Source organism: Gossypium hirsutum, chromosome A07 (genome assembly GCF_007990345.1).
Source record: "Gossypium hirsutum isolate 1008001.06 chromosome A07, Gossypium_hirsutum_v2.1, whole genome shotgun sequence".
NCBI classification, from domain to species: domain Eukaryota; kingdom Viridiplantae; phylum Streptophyta; class Magnoliopsida; order Malvales; family Malvaceae; genus Gossypium; species Gossypium hirsutum.
The window spans coordinates 60447321-60454252 of record NC_053430.1 but is presented as its reverse complement, the minus strand read 5'-3'; the positions used below and the strand labels follow the sequence as shown (position 1 = coordinate 60454252).

At 39.3% G+C, this 6932-nt stretch overlaps 1 non-coding gene across 1 annotated transcript; it reads left to right on the top strand.

The window, feature by feature from the left end:
* Positions 1–6557: 6557 nt before the first annotated feature.
* LOC121204117 (small nucleolar RNA R71) lies at positions 6558–6664 on the top strand. Its single transcript, XR_005899045.1, has one exon. It is a non-coding gene; the product is annotated as a small nucleolar RNA R71 (small nucleolar RNA).
* The last annotated feature ends 268 nt before the right edge of the window (positions 6665–6932 follow it).

The following is a 6932-nucleotide window of genomic DNA, read 5'->3' as shown; positions in this document are numbered from 1 at the left end:
TCAGCTTCTGAGATGGATCAATCGGCTTTCTTCGAGTAATTCCTTGCCTCTTACTCAGTGCGTCTTTTCTAAGTACCCCCTGGGGTGTTTATATAGACTTTAGAATGCTTCAAAGCCCTCAAGAGTGACCTTTTCCGAATAGAACTAGACTTGGGCTTGACAGGGACACGCCTGTGTGGCACGTCCGTGTGGGTAGCTTAGGCCATGTTTAGAGTCTGTTAAATAGACAAGGCTGTGTGGTCTACTCATGTGAGGAATTCCAGACCGTGTTGATTTCCCATGTTGACCCATTTTCTCCGTTTTTGGCCCGTTTCTCTTTCTCTTTACTCTCCTATGCTCACCTAAGTATAAGACATGAAATTAAAGAATTAGGAGCATCAAATTCTGCAAATTTAATGATAATTCATCCAAAAATGTGCTTAAGCATGGGATAAAATATGTATAAATTATGACTTATCAAATACACCAACACTTAACATTTGCTTGTCTTCAAGCAAAATCCTCAAATCACAATCAAAATAAATTCTTCTCAACTTATAATTCTCATCAATAGTATCTCAAGATAATACATAAGTAATCATACATTGAAAATTCAACTCGAAGAATATCAAAGTTTCAAACGTTCTAAGTTGAGCATTTTATCATGAAACATAGGTGTCTCCCCTCATCTAAGTAATCACCTTTGATTCAAAATGTCACAGAGTTTCACATCCTCACTAAAGATTCACTCAAATCACTCGACGTGTTTAAGGACAGGAAATTTAGCACTCAACAGTCAATATGAAAAGTTATTACCATAGGCTTGCGTGAAAATCAAATCTCCACCACTATATATTGAGATGATACATCAATCAAAAGGTATTTAGTGGGTTGTAATGTGGCTTTGGTTAGGGGGTGTGGTCATAAGCTGAAAAAGAAGGTTAGAATCGAGATTGAATTGAAAAATTACCTAACTAGAAAAGTACTACAATTGACAATTTACATTCCTAATTGAGCTTTTCTTCATGGATAACATCTTTTTAATCTAAGCATTACATAATTTCATAATTTTTTTACAAGCAAGCCAAAATAACATAGAATTTTACTAAAAATAAAACATAGCTAAGTAATTTATTCAAATCAAATCTCGACAAAAATAAGGATCAGTTTAAATGAGGGGATTTCAACAATAATGGTTTATGGGTTAGTATTGAGGGTAAATCAATGAATGGCTTGTTAGGCTAAAGGGGGTTCACTAAGGGTTAATTATGAAGGTAGGTTTTTATGGAGTGGGTAGGTTAAACTTAAGTGCCTTTATCATCTTGACATATCAAATCAAAGGTGTGGTCTTGACATGCATAATCAAGCAAGTTCTAGAATGACAATTCGATATTGACGCACTCAAAGAAACAATAAAAGTGAGCATGAAAGAAATGATATATGCTTTAAAGGCTTAAGATCTCACAAAAATTATGGCTTTTTGATGTTTAACCTGTGAATTTCAACTCAAGATAATATTTAACTTGGGGAAACAACCTAAAAAAATTTTAATTCTCAAAAATCAACTTATCATGCTTGATTCTTTAATTCCTTAAAGTTTAAATAATCAGTGCATAAATGGCTATGTTTTAATTCAAGACATATCAATAAAAATAATAAATTAATCAAAATTCATTCTAATAGTTATATGAGTGAGTTACGTAAGAATAAGACACAATTCAGGAATTTTTCTGATAATGATATAAATAACCCTCCACACTTAAGATGTACATTGTTCTCAATGTACAAAGATAGATTTACTGAAAAATATAGATATAAAATCATAAGATAGGGAGAGAAGTGAAACTTCCTGAATGTTAAATGGATTCCTTGAATCGGAGTTATGGAATGTAATCAACCAAGCCAAGGATGAGATTGGAGGAGGATATTCTGGTGGTGGTAGAGGTTGGGTTCCACAAGTGCTGCGCCAAAAGAATATTATAACTAGTGGTAGCTATGGTCGTGGTCGAGTAGGGCATGACAGTCATGGAGGACCTTTTCTAGTGGATTGCAAATTCCTAAGTAATAGTGAGCTTTGGAGCTCTTTATAACTGCGATAGAATCAATAACTCCATAGGAAATATAATTAACATTATTACTCGTAAAGAACTGGCCAAAAATATAAATTGTTCAATATAAATTAGAAAACCTCAAGATGAAGTAAAAATAAAATTTAAAAAAATAAAATAAAAAGTAGTTTTAAAAAGATAAAAATAAAAACATAAAAATACTAAATAAAAGTCTTTAAACATCTTCATCGCCAGTTGATTCGCGAGATGGGGGTGGTGATGAGATGTGAAGGTGCTGACAAATCTAATGTAGAGTTGCATCAATGTGATCAAAGCACTGAAAACATTATTGCTCGAATCGAGTGAGGTGCTTAGAGATGTCAGAGAGTGCAGCCGCCACATGAACCAGACGATGAATAGGTGGTGGCTGAGAGGATTCATCCTCGTGAGGTGGAGGGACATCATCAGTAATGTCCTCTGGGTCCTCCTCCTTGGTTGACTGGACGAGGCGGTACTGGTGAGGATCAAGTCTACGTCATCGCTCAATCATCCTCATATGGAGCATAATCGAGATACCCTGTGGGGACATCTGACTGATAAAGGTGATGGAGGATGCTTGCGTCGCCGTGTTGAGGAGATCGAAGTACCGTGCCAAGTGAGTCACATAAGGGCCGATGGAAATGACTCCCTTCCTAGCTACTCCGTCTGATGGCAAATGGCAAGGGCGTTGAAATAAGCGAGGTTGAAGACGTGCCCATGCGCCATGCTCTATAAAAAGTAGGCGTTGTTAGTGTTGACGATGCCAGTACTCTCTCGTCGTCCTGTCAAGGTATGGGCTAGGATAGCGTGTAAGTATCTTAGGGATGGTGCGAGAGCTGATGCCTTGGAGCAGCTAGGATCATAAGTGGCCAAAGCAGGAATGATGGCCTTCCAGTTGTTTGAAGGAGAGTAGTGGATGTGGCGATAGAAGGTGTCGAATTCGTCGTCGTCCATGAATTCCTCCGTATATAGTCCTAATGCGACTCTGAACTTAGGCACACTCAATTGGCAAACTAAACCGCAGAGATGGAACTAGACTGTTCCGGGATCATCGAACTCTGTTATAACAACTTAGAGGTGGAAGGTTGAATAGAGTTTGAGTGTGAGCTCGAGGTACGTTGGCTCGATGATTTCGAAGAAGAGCCCCTACGGGTCAGTAGTCATGAGGGCCCGGACTACTCTGCCAGTTGGATTTGCTCTAGAGCGATCCAATCAATGCAACGGCCCAAACCTAGGGGTCAGGCCTGTAGTATCAGAAATAGTTCCTCCTGTGGTCCTGGTGGAAATTAGAGGAATGGATGCGTAGGACCCGAGGGTGATGCTGCTCCTTTTCACTTCTTTGAGGTGAGGACGTCAGTCTTCTTGCCTTTTGGGTTCGTCATAGTATCTGCAATGAAAAGACGAAGTTATAAAAATGTATGCAAGCATGTTAAAACTAAATAAAAAACTTCATAGGGGTTACTGACTAAAGGGAAAATCTACTGAAAAATAACCAAGTCCTAATAGATATATCCAATCATTATTAGCATTAGGAATCCAAAAATAGTGCTAACGAAATACCTAGTGAATGAGTGCATGATAGCATGAAATCCATGGAAACACAAAAATGAATGAATGTACACAATGCATCAACTAAAATGGCAAATGTCTGAATGAGAACAAAGAGCATAAGCATGATTATCATTAGAACCATTCAAATAAAATAAGAAATAACAAGGTAATAGAGAGAAGAGAATGGACAAATGCAATAGTGCTTGTGGATCAACCACGGGTGTAGGCAGTGAGGCCGTGAGGTGCGCAAGGGAGAGAAGAGGGGAGAAGGGAGAGAGAGGTGAGAAAAATGAAAGGAGAAAGGAGAAAGCAGTGGCCGGTCAGTGGTGGGAGAAGTGATTTTCAGCGGCTAGGGTTCGGGTTTTTGGGGAAAGGGATGATGAATAGTGTGGGGTTTATATAGATATTGGGGCACACGGCCGTGGGGCACGCCAGTATGTTTCATGATTTTCAATTTTAGGCGCGCCTGAAATTTGGCCCACGCTCGTGTTCTTTGGGCGTGTTGGTAAACATGACTGTGTCGTATGGTCGTATCCTGCTTCATTCGCTTCTCCCACACCTGTGTATATATGCGCACTCCTGTGTTAGTTTGATAGTATCGACCACGACTTCTAGACACGGGCGTGTCGCACGCTCGTGTTGTTTTGGCAAGATTGCCCATGACCATGTCGCACGGCCATGGCAATGTATCGAATCCCTTGTTGGGGAAAATTTTGCTATGTTTTCACACGGCCGTATCGTACGACCGAGTCGCCTTCCGTATTATGAACACGGCCTAAGGCACGCCCGTGTGCCTGGCCGTATGGATGTGGAAAACCTGTGTTCAAGGAATCAGTTAATGTTTAAATGTTAAAAGCTAAAACTTCAAGAAATCAACATAGTTAGTGCTCGGGTTGCCTCCCGAAAAGCGCTTATTTATAGTCTAAGCTCGACTTACCTCAATTTCGTGTGATAACGGTGGATTAAAGAGTTGAAACTTGTCACATCTACTATCAATTTTATCAAAATAAGGTCTGAGTCGAGTACTATTTACCTTTAAAGTTCTGAATACAGTATATGTTACCTCGACTGTACCATGTGGAAAGATGTTCATTACCGTGAAGGGAGTCGCTCTGTCTGTGTTGTGCTCTAGAGTAGCAATTCGGGGGTCATTTTCATCTAACAATACTTTGTCCCCAACTTTAATTTGCCTTGTTTAATCCCTATGTTCATTGTGGTGTCGCTTTGATTTTTCGTGTGCTTTTGGTTTCTTCTTGACAGGTGTTTGCCATTCATCTAGTTCATCGACCTAAAGTCTTCGTTCTTCATAGATGGGTCCCTTGTTGTTACTTGAACATGACTCATGCATGCTCCTTGAACGTGTTTCCTGCAAAGAAGGTTGCACCACATGATTAGCATTAGTAGCATGATTTATACAACCACCCTCAATATTCGATGTGTTATTCAAATTATGAGCTTGAAGAGTGATTGTTGCATCACCCACATGAAGAGTGAGTTCACCTGTACCAACATCAATAATGGTTCTAGCAGTTGCTAAAAATGGTCATCCTAAAATCAAAGGTATGTTACTATCCTTTCCCATATCTAGAACAATAAATTCTACTGGGTATATAAATTTATCGATTTTAACAAGAATATCTTCAATGATACCCCTAGGAAATCTAATGGTTTTATCAGCCAATTGAATGCTCATCCTAGTTTGTTTGGGTTTTCCAAAACCTAGCAGTTTAAACATTTCATAGGGCATAACATTAATGCTAGCCCCTAAATCAGCCAATGCATTATTCACGTTCAGACTACCAATCAAACAAGGAATTGTAAAACTCCCTGGATCTTTCAACTTGTTGGGTAGCTTATTCTATAGAACGGCTAAGCAAATTGCGTTTAACTCTACATGCGGCGCCTCATCCAACTCTCGTTTATTTGCTAAAAGCTCTTTTAAAAATTTAACTCCGTTTGGCATCTGCAAAAGAGCTTCAATAAATGATAAGTTAATATGTAATTTCTTTAATAATTTAAGGAATTTACCAAATTGTTCATCCATGTGGTCTTTACTTGTCGCACTGGGGTGTGGCACACGAGGTTTGTACTCTCTACTTACCGGTTTCTGCTTACTGTGGTCCACCTCATCCTTACCTTTACTTACCACAATTCCTTGCCTCGATTCTGGTTTAGGTTCAACTAGCCCTTCTTTTTCTCGAGCGGTAATCCCATTGAGTTGTTCCCTTCGGTTAGATTCAGTGTTACTTGGCAAGCTACCTTGTGGTCATTCAGAATTAATTTGGCAAGTTGGCCTATCTGAGTTTCGAGCCCTTGGATCGACACTTGTTGATTTTTAAGTGCTGTTTTGGTATTTTGAAAATGAGTCTCTAACACCAAGATAAATTTTGTTAGCATCTCCTCAAGGTTCGACTTCTTTTCTTGCTGGTAACGTGGTTGTTGAAAACCTGGAGGATGTTGTGGCCTTTGATTTCCTTGACCACCCCACGAGAAGTTTGGATGGTTCCTCCAACCTGTATTATAAGTGTTACTGAATAGGTTATTTTGAGGACTAGAATTATTGTTACCCATATATTGAACTTGTTCCTCCTAGATGCTAGGGTTGAAGGGTTGATATTCTGTGTGTACTCCTCCATTTGAATCGCACCTCATCACAGGATGTACCTGAGTGGAACCACACAAACTATCAATCTTTTTATTTAAAAGTTCTACCTGGTTAAACAACATAGTAACCGCATCGAGTTGAAAACACCGGCTGCTTTTGTTGGCTTTGTTCTCATGACTTGCCATTGATAGTTATTTAGTAACATCTCTTCAATAAATTCGTAAGCCTTTTCAGGTGTTTTGTTATTCAAAGTTCCACCGGTGGCTGCGTCAATAAGTTGCCTTGTTGAGGGGTTCACACCGCTGTAAAACGTCTAAACCTGTAGCCATAGAGGTAACCCATGGTGAGGACAGCTTCTCAATAGATCCTTGTATCTCTTCCATGTATCATAGAGTGTTTCTAGATCTATCTGCACAAAAGAAGAGATATCATTCCTCAACTTAGCCATTTTAGCCGGTGAAAAATATTTAAGTAAGAATTTTTCGGTCATTTGCTCCCAAGTAGTGATTGACCCTCGTAGTAACGAGTTCAACCATTGTTTAGCTTTGTTCCTCAATGAAAAGGGAAACAACCGAAGGCGAATGGCATCGTCAGAAATGCCATTGATCTTAAACGTGTCGCAAAACTCCAAAAAATTCACCAAATGAGTGTTTGGATCCTCGTCCTGCAAACCATCAAACTGAACAAACTGTTGTATCATTTGAATTGTG